Below are 17,181 nucleotides of genomic sequence, written 5' to 3'. Positions count from 1 at the left end.
TCAGTGAACCCAAAAGTGCTGTGTAACCCTCATGTTGAACTTGTGGTCTTGTGAAATTTTTAGTGCTTTATAGTGAGGTTCAAGGAGGCACAGATTGTGTGACTAAGAGGAACATTAAATAACAGAAGAAATATTTTGATTGCTTTATAAAATGTAACTTTATGTTCATGCTCATATTTAACTTTGTCACTCTCTTTGTGGCTATCTGGAGCTTATGGCAAGGGATGGATCACCTTTCTCTGAGCTTCACAATGTAACCTAAAGTCATGAAATATTTCCTTGTCTTCTATGTAGTTCCTATACTTTTTGGTGTCAATAGGCCTGGCAGAGAGCTGTTGAAATGCCAAATTTCTCTTCTTCTCTGTGAAGTCCTCCCTGCCATTTTGATTGCTGCCAAAATGTAGACATGGTGATAAACAAATGGAAGCTACATTAGATTCACTGACTAGGTACAGATGGTAGTACCCTGAGACAGAAATTTCACTCAGATTTCTCAGTGTCTTCCTGTTCAGAGAGTCTCTAGTTCCCTTGCATTCCTTATGCAGAAAGCATCTGATATGACTTTGCACATTCTATTTGGCTCACACATTTTCCCAGGTCCCAATAACTTTTAATAAGCCCTTTCCTCCAGGTCCACATGCCTGAAAGGTGCAAACCCTGCCCCCAACCCTCCCAGTGCAAACCCTGCCCTCCAGCCCTTCAACCCTGTCACATACCCACAGGTACCAGCACAACTGGATTTATTGCAGATACGCCACTGCAATCACCTCCTCCATCAGGTGCTCAGAGGAACAGGGATGCTGCCCTAAATAAATACCTGTGCCACATCTCCCAGCCCTCCCCTCGCCCTTCATTTCCATGGCAGTGCATGGGGAGAGGGGTAATGCCCATCAAGGGAGATGCCCACGAGTCTGTCAAGGCCATGGGCAGCCCCTCCTGGCTGTCAGCCTGGCACTCAGACCTGAATGCCAGAGCAGCAAGGGAATGAACAGACCTGCTGGGCTGGGAGATGCAGCTTGCTGCTCCCAGGAATGTTGGGGAGTCACCTCCCTAAGCAAGCACAGGGAAAGGCTCTGCAGAAAGAAGATTCCAGGGTAATGAGGATCACACCTTGAAGGTGCACTGGCAGGAGCAAGTCGGAGGTGAATGGTGTGAAAGTCAAACTTCTCCAATGATGGAAGAAGATGTTGTTTTTCAAGAGTGTTTGGAGAATGAGAAAAAGTTTAATTTTCAGCACAGAGATGGGTAGGAGCTGTTTTCTTTGCAAGACAAAACTCTCTTATACCTAGCTGGTGCAACCACACTCCCGGAAGAAAACAGCAGTTTATATTACAGTTTTTGAATTTATGTATATTCATGTGTTCTCTTAGCAAATGCATCTTTTGAGTTCTAAAGCTTTCTGAACCTTTCATATAGTCCTTTGCTTTGGAGCAACAGATGTCAGCAAGAAGCAGATGGTTCTAGCTTTGAATTTGAACATCTTTAAGTACTTTGTGTATATTTTATAATCAGGAATGCACTCTATCTTATTATGCAGAACTGATGCACTAAATGAAAAGTATCCATGTCTGGGTGCTTGATGTCACTTCCTAGCTCACAAACCAATAAATAATAAACCACATATTTTTCAGGATTATTTGTTATGAGATATTTTCATCTAATTATTCAGCTTGTGTTTTCAAGCTTGAAACAAACTGTGAAATGCTCTAAACTGATGTGAGCTCAAAGAGAGCAAGCAACAAAAAGAGCCAAAGGAGCTGCCCAAGTTGTGAATTGCATTTTCACTCTGCTGTATTCTGTGAGCAGGCTGAAAGTTCCTCTTGCACAGTTTCCCAGAGGAAATAATGCAGTGCCTATGGAAACAACTGAACAAAATCTTTTGATCTTTCTTACTCTAAACTTCCATTTTCAGGCGGTACAGCTATGAAATTTGATGAGTCTAAGAACATAAGAATCTAAGAACATAAGATCTTAAATCAGGAATAAATTTGGAAATGTAAATAGAAAGAAGAGATCTGAAATAAGAAAATAACTTATTTTCTTTCAAAGAAAAGAAATCATACAAACAAGATTTTATCCAAATGGTTTGCTATTGGATCTTAATTTACTGCTCTAAAAGTTCTTTTCTCCCTCTCTACTTGATTTTCAGTCCTGAAGAGTTTGTTTTTTAGAGAAATCACCTGAGACAACCTGTGACATGCAAACTGTTTAAACTTTACTTAGTTGATCTTAAGAATGGATTATTGCACATATTGTGAAAGGCTTTATTAGCTGTAATGACAAAAGAGATGTTAGTAGTGCTTATACCTAGTGCCCCAGCCTGGCTTGGAAAAAGAGAAATGCCTCATTTCAACCAAGCTTTGGAGCTTTTGCCTCCCTCTCTGAGAAGGAATGAGACTGTTGAAGGGTTCCTGGTGCTGAGGGGGTGCTAGAAGGTCTCAGTGGTGATGCAGGACATGCTCTTTCCCTCTCTTTTTTCCCTCTTTCTCCAATTCTTCTTGAAACCTTTTCCTTTCTCCCTCTTTCAGGATGCAGAATGTCCTAATGCCAGGCACTTCCATAATACAGGTTTTCCTCAAATCAGCCTGTCCTCACTCCACAGCACCTTGGCTGCTGTCCAGGCTCTGTGGAGCAGAGAAGGTTTGGGATGGAGAGGGAGCCTGATGGGGGCAGAGTGCCCAGCACAGCTGCTGAGCCCAGCTGTCCGCACGGATTGCAGGGCTAATCCCCATCTCTGCAGGCACAAGTGAAGTCACCCACATGTGAGCAAAGCAGGAAGGCTTTTGACCCTTGAAATCTGATGTCCAAGGCTAAGGATGTTTTAATTACTGCCTTGCACTTCATTACTGCCTAATGTTATGTATTTCCTGGTGGTTTCCTGACCCAGACATCTTCTGGGACAGGTCATTACCCAAAACAACAGAAGACTGACAAATCCAGTAGCTTGACAAAAGAGAACATTTCCTCCAGGTCCACTTTGAAAGTTTTAAGATCTCTTTTCTATCCAATACTGTAGAGTTTAAATTAAAAAAAAAAAAAAAAAAAAAAAAAAAAAGGAGAAAAAAGAAAATTATTGAGGTGCTCTATTTTAGTATATTATTTGACAATATCAGGTTTTCAGGTTTAGGAATCTACATACAAATGAAAAGGAGTTGTGAAAGTTTCTGATTGATGGACTGTCTTTCTTTCTGACAATTCTAATTATTTAAGGATTGGAAATGTTAAAATACTTGAAAAAACAGAGGCAGTATTTTGCTACTTGACAGCAACATAACTCAGAGAGTGGCTCTCTCAAATAAATCCTTGCAATTTGAAGAGGTTACAACCTGATGTGTGATGGACTTAGACTTCTCTGGTGTCTATCTCAAGCTCTTTTTCTCTTTGTGAATCCTTTCTATCCCTCAGTGCTCTGGTGCAACATTTCAGCACATATATATTTATTTTGCCAACCACCTCTCAGGCTTACAGACCTGGGCATGACTCAGTGACTGTAGAACTGAGATCTTACTAAAAGTCTGTGAAGATGCAGTAAACTGAAGGTAGCTCTCCTGAATTCTGGAAATATGTGTACATCCATGGCCACCCACAGATATACAGGTTCTTTGTAAAGAAGGAGAGAAAACAGCTTTTAATCCTTTCCATGGTGCTGGGTGCCTGCAGCTTTGCCATAGGTTCAGAGGTAAGGAAAAAATCTCCAAACCTGCTAGAAAGCTCTCAATCTGGGTGTTGTACCAGACAATCGGCAAAACTGACCACAAAGGACCACAAGTAGCAAAATTTCCCCAGATGAGCAGTGTGGAGAGCTGAGAGCAGTGACCAGTACTGTGTGCCTGTAGTGGGAAAGCCCTTGGAAGGGCAGGAGGCAGAGCAGTGACATTCCAGAGCGCAGATGGAAAGCAGGTCTGGAAGCTGCTCTGAGCAAGCTGCTGCAATGGAAGGGTACAATGGGAACATGGACTCTTTGCTGTGGATCTGCAGGAACAAATACAACAAAATCCTTTGGTGTCAACTGATGATTGCTCGTGCAGCTTTTTTTTAAGTGACTGCCCATTTCTGAACTGCAGTGAACTTCACATAAGAAACTTAGTGAAGTAAGAAGTAAAGTAACTTATAAACTTGATATCTTAAATGTAGCTGGGGAAAAGAGTGAAGGAGAAAGGGGGAAGGGGAGGGAAATCTGCTAGCATTCATATTCCAGAGAGAATTCTGTTTTATTTGTAAGGTTTCCTCTGTGGCTTTCAAGTTATTTCCTGAAATCTGCAATTACATTCATGCAAGATCTGCATCCAGCTTTTTCTAAAACAATGCTGAAGCAGAACAAGTGATAAGTAAACCAATTTTTTCGTTGAATGTCACCTCTGTTTTTGTTTATCAGCTGATGCTCTAGCAAGTAGTTTCTGCCTTGAGGGGCTGTTGATAGATGGTTCCCTGAGACAGCTCAGTATCTCAGCTACCTTGTCCCTGTGAAGTCCTTTTAAAACACTGAGAAAAATTTCAGTGTTCACCACAAATTGATTTTGGAACTTCTTGGTAACTCAGATCCTTGACAGCACCGAAGGCATGTGGTGGAGCATGTGGGCAAAGGTGCAGGGAGTCAAAAGAAAGTATTGGGACTGTTTGGGGTTTTTTGGTGACAATCAGGACCAGATTCACTTTCACATGGCTGCAGCAACAAGGCACTGCCAGCATGCCCAGATCACTGCCTCAGTGCATGAACAACCTCCCACCTTCGTGCACAGTCACCAGTGTGGCCTCTGAATCACCTCCCTCAGAGGAAAAAGGGAATCCTGGAGTGTTGTATTTGTGGGGTGCCCCATGGAATGGTGAATCTGACTCCATGTTCTCAGAAGGATAATTTATTATTTTTTGATATTATTTTATATTAAAGAATGCTATAATAAACTATACTAACTAAAGAATACAGAAAGAATACTTACAGAATGCTAAAAAGATAATAATGAAAATTCGTGATGCTTTCCAGAGTCCTGACACAGCTTGGCACTGATTGACCAATGACTGAAAACAACTCACACCAGAATCCAATTAAACAATCACCTGTTTCCACTGAAACAATCATCCAAACACATTCCACATGAGCAAAACAGAGGAGAGGCAAATGAGATAATTATTGTTTTCCTTTTTCTCTGAGGCTTCTCATCTTCCCAGGAGAAAAATCCTGGGTGAAGGGATTTTTCAGAGAATGTGAATGTGACACTGGAGGATTACAAAAATCCTTTAGGGTACAAGAGAGCAACAAAATGAATGTCTGAGCATCCCAGGTGGGCAGAATAATCCCCACTTACAAAGCTGAAGATTTGGAAACTTATATGACCACTGTGTTGACCACAGCATGGCTGCTGTGTTCTCCTCCTTAGAGAAAATGTTCTGTCCCCATGGCCATTTCTTGTTCAGGAACTGTTCTTTGGTAAGACTGGCCACCAGTGGTCATAGAACAAGAGAGTAAGAATCCATATTATCTAATAATTAAAATATTATATCAGTATAATTATTGCCAGACACCACACACACCTCAAATTTTTTAATCTACATATGTGGAGTCATCCTTCTTTTATTTATACCCATTTTTGAACATTAGTTAAATTCCTGTCACTTAAATGGAAATGAGAGAAAAAACAACTACAACTTTTGGGGATTTCTGCTTAAATGATAGAAGTTAGAAGATGAGACACATAAAAGAACACAATACCTGTGGGGTTTGACAGGTCAAATACAATATTTTTAAGAATAGACATGAACTCAGTGCATGAGAAAAGTAATCTTCATGATCATCTTCCTAGTTGAAAAAAATTACAGTTTCAGGTCAACAGCATGCAGAGATGCCTGGAAGGTGTTGCCAAAGACCATCCAAACAGTGCATTTATGCTGTAAATATCATATTTGAAATTAGTCAGCAACAGCTATGTCATCTTGATTTGCATGCTAATAAGATGATGAAATGATGCTCTGGAGAGATGGATGCACAGCTAGCAGGCAATAAAATATTTTACTTCTCTGAAGTACTGAAATTTTAGAATTCTCAGGGGTGTGTTTCTCTGACTTTGCACTTAAATAAAGAAACACCCCACTGTGGACATATCTAAGATACCACCTCTTCAAATATCACATATTTCTTTCTGAAAACAGCACATGCAGAAACTAATATATGGACATTTTTTCATAGACATGAGCTATGACAAAAGTTTGCACATTATCAGCCTTCTTATTCAGAATAAGGCTACCTTATGGTTGAGAACAAGCTGTCTTGCAGGGCCTACTGGACTCTGAAACAGAGCACCAGGCCCTGTTCCAGGAAAATATCAGTTCAGGGAGAAATATGAAATGCCTTCTCATTGATAAATGCTGTTTCCAAGACAATATCTCTTTGAGCTACAGGGCCATTTCCAAAATGTGAAAGGATCCTGGCTCCTTGCAGACAAGGGAAGGATGTGAAAGTCCAGAGAGGCACCTCTGTGCATGGGATGGTGATGACTGTGGTCTTCCTCCTTGTGGCAGATACAGCAGCATGTGGGTGTTTTGACAGCTTTTGCCTTCAGGGAAGCCCTTCCTCACTTTTTTTTCTCACAAAAAGAGTGAAAAAAACTTCCTCAGCATCTAATCACTGAGGGAATTGTTCCATGCAGGATTTTATAAATCATATCTTGCTACATTTATGGAAGTTATGACCCACGCTTCTGCAGTCAGGGCTGTGGGCATATTTACTCATACTGATTTCACTGTAATGCTAGATGGCTGCCCCTTGTTGTAATGAGGTCTCAAACATTTTCCCTGTTGCTCCGAGCTGGTATTTTCCAGGTCATGGGAGTACTTTCCCCAATGTATTACATATTGTGGCAGTGTTATGTCTTTGAGGGCTCAGTTTTCATGCAAGTGCCTAAAGTCATTCTTGAAGATGATGCTCCAGTGCAGACAGGATGTTTGGCTGATTTCTGCCTCAGATGGCTTTTACCATCTTTTCTTTCTTGCTGCCAGGGTTTTCTCTTGCTTCCCTGGGGACGCCAGATGCATCTAATGAGTCAGTTCCAGCTTCGGAGCTGAAACGGGTCATGGACAGCAGCCATATGTTGTTCAGATTCTTGCATGGAAGGGAATTTCCTTTTTCTCTTGCTGGACCAATTCACTCAGTAAGAACTTGTTTGAGATCAAATTGGCACTGCTTTTAACTAACTTGAACCTACTTTTCTAACCTTATCTTTAATTCCAATTTTTTATTATATGGTAAAATATGTTGAAGAAAACTGGTTGCTCCCAGCTTCAGTGATAGAAAAAGAATGGTTTAAACACAAAAGCCACAGGCTGCAGCTGGTGAAAAATGACAGCATGTAGCTGGTGCCTCTGACAACAGTCAGAGGCAAGCTTCTCCCCAGTGTTGCATAAGTAGATATATAATGTATAATGTACTGCAACATCACAGCAGGTTTCCCAAATTGAAAACAAAGAGGAATAAAAGACTGTCGTACCTTGGCTCTTAAATCCCTGAATTTGTTGCCTATGTTGATTAGTTACTTTGATTTGTGCTTCCCTGCACAGCTCATTTTTCCCTTTAATAAGAGTTTGGCTTGTAAATTGTCACTTGCATTTGCACCAAACAGTGCAATTAGGCTGGAGTGACGGAATATATTACATTGTTTGTTTTCCATTATGTTTATTCCAGATGGTTTTTGTCACTGACTCTTTTTCTGAACTGGGCTGTTAATAAACATAGGATAAATCTAATGAATAAATTTGCCTGCTTGCTGCAGATCTCTGGTTGTGGCTGAGATGGGTTTATGCAGCTGAGTAATGGGTGCTTAGAAAAACTACAGAAATGTCAATTCTTGCTTACTTACGAGAGGCAAACTGTGCCCATGGTTAGTGAGGGGTTAAAGAAGATGCTTGTGTGGTGGTTTTTTTCTCTAAAAGATATACATTTAAAATTTAAACTGAGGTTATGATGAGTTCATGGCTGTGACGCTTTATTGCTTCTCTGAACAAAGGAAATATTTTATGGTACAGCTACAGAGTGAGAACCCATTTTCAAGCTTTTCATTGTCAGGAAGCTCCTCTGTGCCCTTGAGTCAGCTGTTTCAGTTTCTGTCTTGGTTCCTGAACAAATACTTCTTTCCTTCCTCAACCATCTTGTCTCATCAAATAGAAGTTGTTAAAAGTCCTTGACTAGGCTGGAGATATAAAATCAATTTTAGAAAAAGAACTGGAACATTTTGGAGAAAACATATGGGATAAAGAAGAAATGTGGATGTCTAAAGGGCAGCAGGATTCGTCTTAATCTGTTCACTTGCCAAAGTGGTGTTGACTGGAAAAAAAATGAATGCTGTGACAGCAGGTCTTGGAAAAGTCATAAAACTTAAGGAGTTTTCCAGTAGTGGCCTCTTAGTTTTTTCATCAGAGAGGAGCATAAGAAAACCCAGCATAAAATACAACATAGTCTGTCCTATCATCTTGCAAAAGTTTCAAAAGCTGCCTGAGAAGAGGTGACTGTTGTTGCTCAGCTGTGGGATCTTGGTTAAAGTGAGTCTTGGTTAAAGAGCACATTTTTTAGAAGATAAGCTAAAAGCAGATTTCAGTAAATAAGTTTTTTTTCTACAAACATTTCCCACTTTCTCTGAACTCTTCCAGGGAGCTTATGAGCAGGAAGCTGCCAGCAGTGCTGCCTTTTGTCAGTGCAATGTCTTCTCTCGTGTCTGTCAGCTGCTTAGCTCTGCTCTGAGCAGCAGAAAGAGTGACTCTCCCTCTGGAGGTAGTGCAAGGCAATGCTTCCCCAGGTGAAAAACCAAGTGCTGAAGACAGGAAGGAGAAATTGTCCATCTGGGCTCACATGGACCCACTTGCAGCAGGCTGGGGGCCCAGTCAGTGCCATGAGCTGGGGGGCAGGGGAGAAGGGAAAGTTTCTAGGAACAGGAATAGACAAGGAAGGGGAAGGAGAAGTAAGAGGTATGGGAACAATAATTGAAGAAGGCTCCAAAGGAATGCTGAGCTAAAAAAGGCTAGAAAGATATGGCTGTTTTGGTAACTGAAATATAAGGAAAATGACGATGCAGCCTGTACCCACGGCACTGGGTGCCTGGCCAGGCTGCGAGGTGTGAGAGTGTTAACTCTTCTGGAATTAATTCAGGACATTCCAGGGCTTTAATTCACAGAGTAAAAATAAACCTTGTGCCAGGCTTGTTGCCTATGGGGCTTATGCTCTGCTTTTTGATTCAATCATTTAGGAATGCAAAGCTCTTCTACACGGTCTGGGCTTTAACAGCATCTTTGCTTTGCCATTACCGGTTGCTGACAGTGGAGCAGACCCACAGTAATGAAATCCATGGTAAAAAGGCCCATGACTGCCTGCAGCTGCTCAGTCAGGCTGTTCATGTAGGGTCTGATTCACATCTGGACTGTGCTTTCCCTCCTGTGTGTCTCACCCACCACACTCTTCCTGGGCACCACTGCACGGCCGCTCACACAGCAGGGCAATGGTGAGTCTGCTCCATAGATGTCCAATGAAGGCTGAGAGTTTTCTGTGAAATAAGATAAATTAACCACTTGTACATCAGATTCCTGAGTGTTTCACTGGTGGGGAGAAGGAGAGTTTAGCTATCCCCAGCCTGCTCTCTTTGCATGCATTGTCACACTAAAATGCAGCAAGGTGCAAGTTGGACAGCAGAACTCGGAGGCAGACAAATGGGGCTTGGCCAGGATAGGACTTGGTTCTTGTAATTATGAACAATAGTTCCTTCTTCTGCCACTTCATTTACTCCAGTTTCTGGCCCTTGGAGGCCTCCAATGAGAGTTGCTTCTCATTTCACATCTTTCACACTCCTTACTTTCAAGTTGACCATGATCAAACACTTTTGTGTCACTTCCCACACCACAAGGCATTTCTTTGGGTTGCAGATAAATTTGGATTTCAGAGTTAGGCTTCCTCTGCTCCCCAGATCCACCAGCTTAATTTTTCCTAGGATCCTTGAGGCTGGTAGTACTCTAATTCTCACACTGACACCTACTAAGAAGGTACATAAGGGAAAAATATTGTGGTGGGTTTTTTTGTCGTATTATAAAGGGGAGAAGATGCAGTTGGGTGTGTTATTTTTGCTGATTTATTTAAGAGCAGTTCTTAGACAGAGGAGAATAAGAGAGAATCAAGGAACATGGACCAATTTCTATTTGGTTACTCCTTGAAAAACTGGAAATGACCATGGTATAGTCTGATGATTTCCTCTGCATTTACACCAGTGCTAATGGGAACATAGTTGAGTCCACTGATTTTAAATCACATCCCAATGGACATGGACAATATATGCAGTGTGTTAAAACCTATCTGAAAGCTGATTAAGAGTTCAATAACAATGCCATTTACTGAGAATTATTTAAAAATGCATTTTCTTGCTTCACTACTTCCATGCACTCTCTTTTGGTCTTCTGTGATTATTCCTGTATTCATTGTATACCTTGGCCATAAAAATGGGAAGCAATTGCAAAGTCTGTAGTGAACTTTGTGAAGTATTCCACACTTCTCATTTTATTTGTCATAGTATTTTGCTGTCAGCTTAGACTTTCTGAGTCTTGCCTTTTTAACTCCAGAATGCATTATTGTATTTGAAAACATGTAGAGTCCTCATTTCATATAGAGTTTTGAAGGAAAAATAATTTATAACATCCAAAAATTATGCCATGAACCAAATTTATTTTATCCATCTCCTTTATGAAAAAGATACTTTAGCCTGTTTAAAGAAATGTTGATAGTAATTATTGGATCTCAGCATTGACCTTGTTAACACCATCCAGGATGGTATTTAAAAACTGTTAAGGAAAACTGTTGCACTTAAAGATCAGTTGCATAGCAATTTTTGTAGCAAACTCAAATAGAAAAATGTTCTAGGTCTATTATTAGGGTCTATCCAATTCTACTCATGCCATTAAAGATGATTCATAAAATACTGCACATCTGATCCAAGCCAGATTCTGTCCTTACAGCTTGCATAATCCTACAAACCACACCAGTGCCCATGTATCACTTGATTCCCATCACTGCCCCCACTTAGTGATACATTGCAAAATGTACAATGTACTTGAAGTTGATGACCCTTTCACCTTAAAAGAAAAAAAATTGAAAAAGTGCCTGTGCTCTCACAGGAGTAGAAAACAGAAGAATAGCATTACAGCATGAATCCTCCATGGAGCTGGATGTAACAGGAGCTGCACCTTGCACTGAAGATTCCATGAGTCTTCTCCAATTTATTTTCATTTCTGTAATATGCTAATGTGCTAGCTTTACAGTGTAGCAAGCTGCCAGAGCATTGCAACAACTGCACTCAATGCCAGATGCTAAAAAAGCTTCTTGAAATATTACTAAATAAGGTATTGTGAATGTTCTTCGTGGGAAAAATAAGTCCATTCCCTGAGCAACAAGAATAAGGGCATCTCTCATGTCTAATAGCTGTTTGCCAAGTGCTTGTGCTTCTTTATGGTGTCTTTCTTCCCTTTCATTTAATTTCTCTAACTTTCAATCCCATCTTGATATTTTTTTAACTAAAATGATCTATAATTTACTATTGCTTTATTATTGTTTGAGATACATCTTGATCCATTTAGAGGAGTAGCAACATAGCGAGATTTCAGGATATAAAAATCTCCCAGTATCTGAGGGCTAGTTATTTGGAAGAAAATGGTGCTAAGAGCTAGAAGTCAGTACTGTTGCTGGATGTGTTACTGTATTTCCTGTATAAAAGGGTTTTTTAGGATAATAAAACACTTTCTGCCATTTCCCTTGATGGCTAACTGCCTCAAGCAGTGTCTGGCCAGAAGGTGAGCACTGTACTCACTTGGTGAGTGGGGGCAAGACCTGGCTATGAGGGAGGGTAAGCCATGGCTCCCAAAGGATTATGATTATAATGCTAACACTCAAAGCTGGAACTCAAGATACTTTTTTCCACAGCAGGGTATTCAGCTCTGGGGATAATTAAGTGGCAGCATAATTAAATGCCTGCATCAGCCTGACTCAGTCCACTCCCAAAGGCACCCGCAATAGCCCTCGAGGCAGCACCAGCTTGCTCTGGCTCCTTGTCTCCCTCCTGCCACATCTCCCCTGCCACAGCAGGCTCCTACAGGAGACCCAAGGGCCTGCTCAGCACTCCCTGGTGCATGAGTACTGCAGATCTGCCCTGCCTTGGGCTGGCAGCAAGGTTGTACAGCACACGCTGGGTCTGCTGAGCCCACACATACACAGCAGGATGGTCACTGCAGGGGACAGGGACTGCCACACAACCCCTGCTTTAAAGGGTCATCAACCTCAGCCAGGGAGACCCAGGAATAGGGGCACCACAGCAGGAGCACAGCAAGGAAACAAGCTAATGGAACCTCTCTGGATCTGCTGGTCCGTGTGAAGGACTCCTGGATACTCCTGAGGCTGTGCGGTGCTTGCATCACCTGGGCACAGCATGGCTTCAGGGATAAAAGATATAAACCCCCTCTATCTAAAACATCTTCTATCTGCTGCATTAGCTCTCCCACAGGTTGCCAAGATCACTTTATTTACTGTTTAAAATTTTTAATGGAAACTGAAAAATCTCCAAGATCATCACTAAAATGTGCAGTTGGGACAAACGGAAAAACTAAATTTATCACTGGAAAAACAAAGACAATACTCTTGTGGGTGATTAGAAATCAGTTGAGCACTGCAGTTACAGCCCTTCAGTGTCTTCTTTTTTTATATATAAAAATAGTTTTTCTCAGCTTTCTTCAAGCCTAATCAGTAATCATTTGTTTTGTTGGGTTTTTATTGGTCTGACAGTTTTCACGTCTCTCTCATGCACAGCCTGATTTCTTACTTTGCTAAAGGACAGCTGATAAAACTCAGTTTCAGATAAACCAAAAATTACATTTATGCCATAAATACCCTCTGTGATTATGGGAAGACACGGTCAGTCTCTTTTCATTGGCAGTGAAATCAGTGCATGAAGTATGCTTGAATATAATTGTTCTTTGTTTTCTCAGGAACATCATGCCAAATTCCCTTTTTTCAGCACTGTCCTTATCTGAACCTTTAAACCCTTTCTTTGTAAATCATGAAAATTCCCTGTATACCCTGTAAAATCCTTTGTCTCTCCTAGATCCATATCCATTACACTCAATAAAGAGAAAAGGAAATATGTTACCTCATGAGCACAAGAGTCATACCAACTGCTGTGGTGAGATTTTCCCAGTTGCTATTGATTTACAATGGAATCCTTATGCTTTTCACTTAGCTCCTAATAGTGTTCAGAAATGTCTTAGTTCATGGTCTGGGCTATCAGAAGTCATTATGCATATGCATTATGCATGAATTACATATTTCAGTGGTAAAGTCACCAAAGGTCTTGATCCTGAGGATGTACAAGAGATGTTACAGAATCACAGAATGGGCAGGGCTGGAAGGGAGGTCCTCCAGTCCAACCCCTCTGCTTAACCAGGATTCCCTAGAGCACATTATTCAGGATTGTGTCCAGACTGCTTTGAAAAGGAGACTCCACAACCTCTCTGGGCAATCTGTTCTGGTACTTGGTCAATTGCACAGTACAGAAATTCTTCCTCATACTCAGATGGAACTTCCTGGGCATCAATTTCTGCTCATTGTATCTTGTCCATTGCTTGGCAGCACTGAGCAGAGCCTGGCTCCATGCTCCTGCCACCCTCCCTTCACACACTGACAGACATGGATGAGCTCCCCTCCCAGCTGTGTCTTCTCAAGGCTGAACAGGCCCAGCTCCCTCAGCCTGTCCTCAGAAGAGAGATACTCCAATCCTTTAATCATCTTTGTTTCCTTCTTCTGGACCTGCTTCAGGAGCTGTACATGTCTCTTGTAGTGACAGGTGTAGCACCAGCTCCTGTCACAGAGCTGGTCGCCTTTCACAGTGGCTGCAGAGCACTGTGAGTAACCAGGAGCTTTAATTACCAATTAACAGCTGAACCACAGACTGCACCAAAAATTCCTCCCCTCAGCTGGAGGCAAGCTGGACTGTGGGTGGGGGCCAGGACATGCAAGTCATCATCCCTCAGCATCAGGCTCTTTCTCTGTCTCAGAGGGCTTTGGAGAGCAGCAGCGAGGCTGTTTTCACTCAACATGAAATTTCCATTGCAAACACAGCAACAAGAAAAACAAAGTATTTCTTTCATTATGTTTCATATTTATCCATACTCTATCATCATCATATTATAACCATCACAGTGTCTCAGCAATGGCAGGATGGTGCATGATGGACAGACCAGGACATCTCTCCCTTGCAAGTAGCTTACAATAGTTGTAAAAGCTTTTTTTCTCTCTGTTTGTGCTTTATGAGTATTAATTAACTCCTCTGGTATCACTGCAGGGCAGGAAATCATTGCCCTCCATATGGAAATGGAGAAATGAAGAGGATTATGTGATTTGCCCAAAGGAGAATTGTTATCAGCCCTAGGACAAGAACTGATGGTTTTTCTTAGTGCCTGGCCCTGTAATGCAATTAGCAGAGCAACCTCCCTTCCCCTCGTCTTCGGCTGTGCTACTCTCCACCTGTGAATGGCACTGACTCCAGCAGTGCTCCATATTTGAAGCTGGATTTTGCTGTTAAGATTAATTTCCACTCAACAGGATGACTCCAACCAATACATTCTGGCATCTAAGAGAAACATTAAAATGTGCCTCTGAATTAAAGGGACACAAGAATCCCCTTTAACCGCAGCATGAGCCTGACGCTGAAGTTATTTTCCAGGAGCAAGCTGATGCTACAGCAGCATTTTTTGTGCCATCTAGTGGCTGCAGAAAATCAAATGCCAGGCTCTGCCCCAATGTGCCACCCAGCTCCAGTGCCACAGCAAATCCTGCTCCTGCTCTGACAGCCCCTGCCCCTCTCAGGGCTGCTTGTGCCTCTCTTCCTTTTGCTTTCACTTAGGTGGCTGGGAGCTGCTCAAATTCTGCAGAGCTGCAGTAAGAAGTGGTGTGAAAAAAGAGATAAGTAAATGGGTATTCTCAGGACTGCTCTCATCTTATCTATATGCTGTGTTTCTGTGGAATAGGAAACACTTTCTTCCCTGCTTGGAGAGTGGGAAGGAAACTGTGGGGACTGAGGAAACAACCAGTGTACACAGAATATTACTAATTTGTTTCCTGAGGAGAAGGACACAAGCAAGGTGCCTTGGAGAAGGGAGCTGGCTGCTCCACTGGGCTGGACACATCAACTCTCAGAGGGAGGACAATCAACTCTCAGAGAGGACCTCAGGCATGGGACTAAGACCTGGGATTATTTTCAGCCATCTTTTTGATTAACTTCTCAAAAAAAGGGATAGGGACTGATTTTTGCATATAGCCATGATCTTTAAAAGCATAATCAAAAGAAATAATTCTCTAGTAAGGGCAGTGAGGAAGAACTGCACCATATATGCTTAATTAAAAAGAGCCTCTCAGAGTTAAGGAAAGCCAGATAGCGCCATAAGCAATAGTGACATTTTTCCTACATTTTAGTGGAAGACACCTTTTGTAAGGGATTTAAGTTGCTTTTAATCTAACACATTCTAACTGAAAATAGTCATGAGAAGAAATAGTTCTTAATGCAGATAAGAGTTTAAGACACAAAAAGCAATAAACAAAAGGTGTTTATTTCTCACAGTTGACGTTTGTGTTACACAGAAAGTCCAATACTATCTGCTGATGATAGTTTTGGCCCAGTGAAGCTAAGCAGCTCACCAGACTTGGTCAACATTGTTTCATGCTTTGTCTGTACACACATTAACACATTTGGTAAAAATAAAACAGCTAGATGAGAAAAGCTTCCGTGTTTGGATTGGACTGCCCTTGACAATCCTTCAGCATCCCCACGGCTCTGGCTCAAGCCAATGCCAAGACCTTGGTAAATGAGCAGTCCAAAGACATTGAGTCCCTGCCATCCTCCAAAGCTCCTCACTCAGAGGCCACGCACCATGGCCAGCAGTGGGACAGGTTCCTGCTGTTCCTGCTCCCACCCCAGCACAGGAAAGCTGCAAACAGATTCTCCAGATCCAGCTGTGCCAAGCCCAGCCTGCCCCCTGTGCTCCCATACTGTCCCTGGCTAGTCAGGGCCCCCCACTCCCTGACAGACACCATGAACCAGAGCCACAGGAACTCTGTTGTTCCCACTGGACTAATTTTGACTGAAAGAGGGCGGGAGATGCATGTGGAGCACCCAGCAGAGCTGGCTGTGCCCAGGAGGCCAGCGTGGGCAGGCAGGTGTGACCCCTCCTGTCCCCAGCCCTCAGTGCCTGTCTGCACCCTGTGGAAGCTGAGGAGGATCTGGGGTGGCTGTGCCAGCAGAGCTGCGAGGGCAACAACCTCCAGCAGTGTGGCTTGTAATCTTCATCTGGCACAGCTCTCTACAAACAGAACATCTGTCCACAGCCTTAAGAGATATTTCAAAACTGATTTAATTAGACCAGCACAAGCACCCATCTGGATGCTTTTAGCTCTTTGGCTCCCATTCACCGAGCAGACAAAGGCAATGGATAAAAATCGTTTTCACCTGCCCCATTTGCAAAGTGGTCAAAAGGAAAGGATGATGCATCAGCCGTGCCAGAATCCTAGACTTGTGACAAATATATCTGGTGAATCCTGGTGAGGTGCTTTGTGAAGGTGCCACCTGAGATCTCTGCTCAAGGTGGCCACACTGCAGAGGGGCTGTGGGGAATGTGAGCCTGCAGCTGGGCAAAGCCCAGAGCTCAAAACTCATCCTGCTGGGGCCAAGGAGGTCAGGAATTACAGAAATTACATTGCACTGTGCCTTGCTCAGTCATCTACCACAGGGAAGCCTTCCCTTACCCTTCTGGCTCCCACTTTCCCCTACACAACAGTACAGGAGAGCAAAGAATGCTGGTGATTTAATGCAGTGCCAGATGGGTTAAACAGCTCATGGCAGTGGCAAATCCACAGACTAAGGGAGCCCCAGCAGACAGACAGAATGGCAATAACAAACTGAAGAGGGACAGTTGCATTGCAAACTGGCACACAGGTTTTTGCAGTGACAGACTGACTGTATCCTTAGTTTATATAACTCCTTATTCCAGCTTGGGCCAAGTAAAAATAAACTGACTGATTCTAGATTAATTAAAATGTCAACCAAGGATCTGGCATTCATCTAAGAAATTATTTGAAGATAAACAAATGCAAGTTTGAGCATAAACGTTAGAAAAATATAT

General features: G+C 42.3%; 1 protein-coding gene across 2 annotated transcripts in view; it reads left to right on the top strand.

Moving 5' to 3' along the window:
* Window positions 1-17,181, top strand: part of LOC132072337 (complement C1q tumor necrosis factor-related protein 7) — a 114,629-nt gene that overhangs the window by 15,550 nt on the left and 81,898 nt on the right. The window lies entirely within an intron of this gene.

Source organism: Ammospiza nelsoni, chromosome 4, assembly GCF_027579445.1.
Source record: "Ammospiza nelsoni isolate bAmmNel1 chromosome 4, bAmmNel1.pri, whole genome shotgun sequence".
NCBI classification, from domain to species: Eukaryota; Metazoa; Chordata; class Aves; order Passeriformes; family Passerellidae; genus Ammospiza; species Ammospiza nelsoni.
Note: the sequence above shows the minus strand (reverse complement) of the source record. Positions and strands in the feature narration are given on the sequence as shown.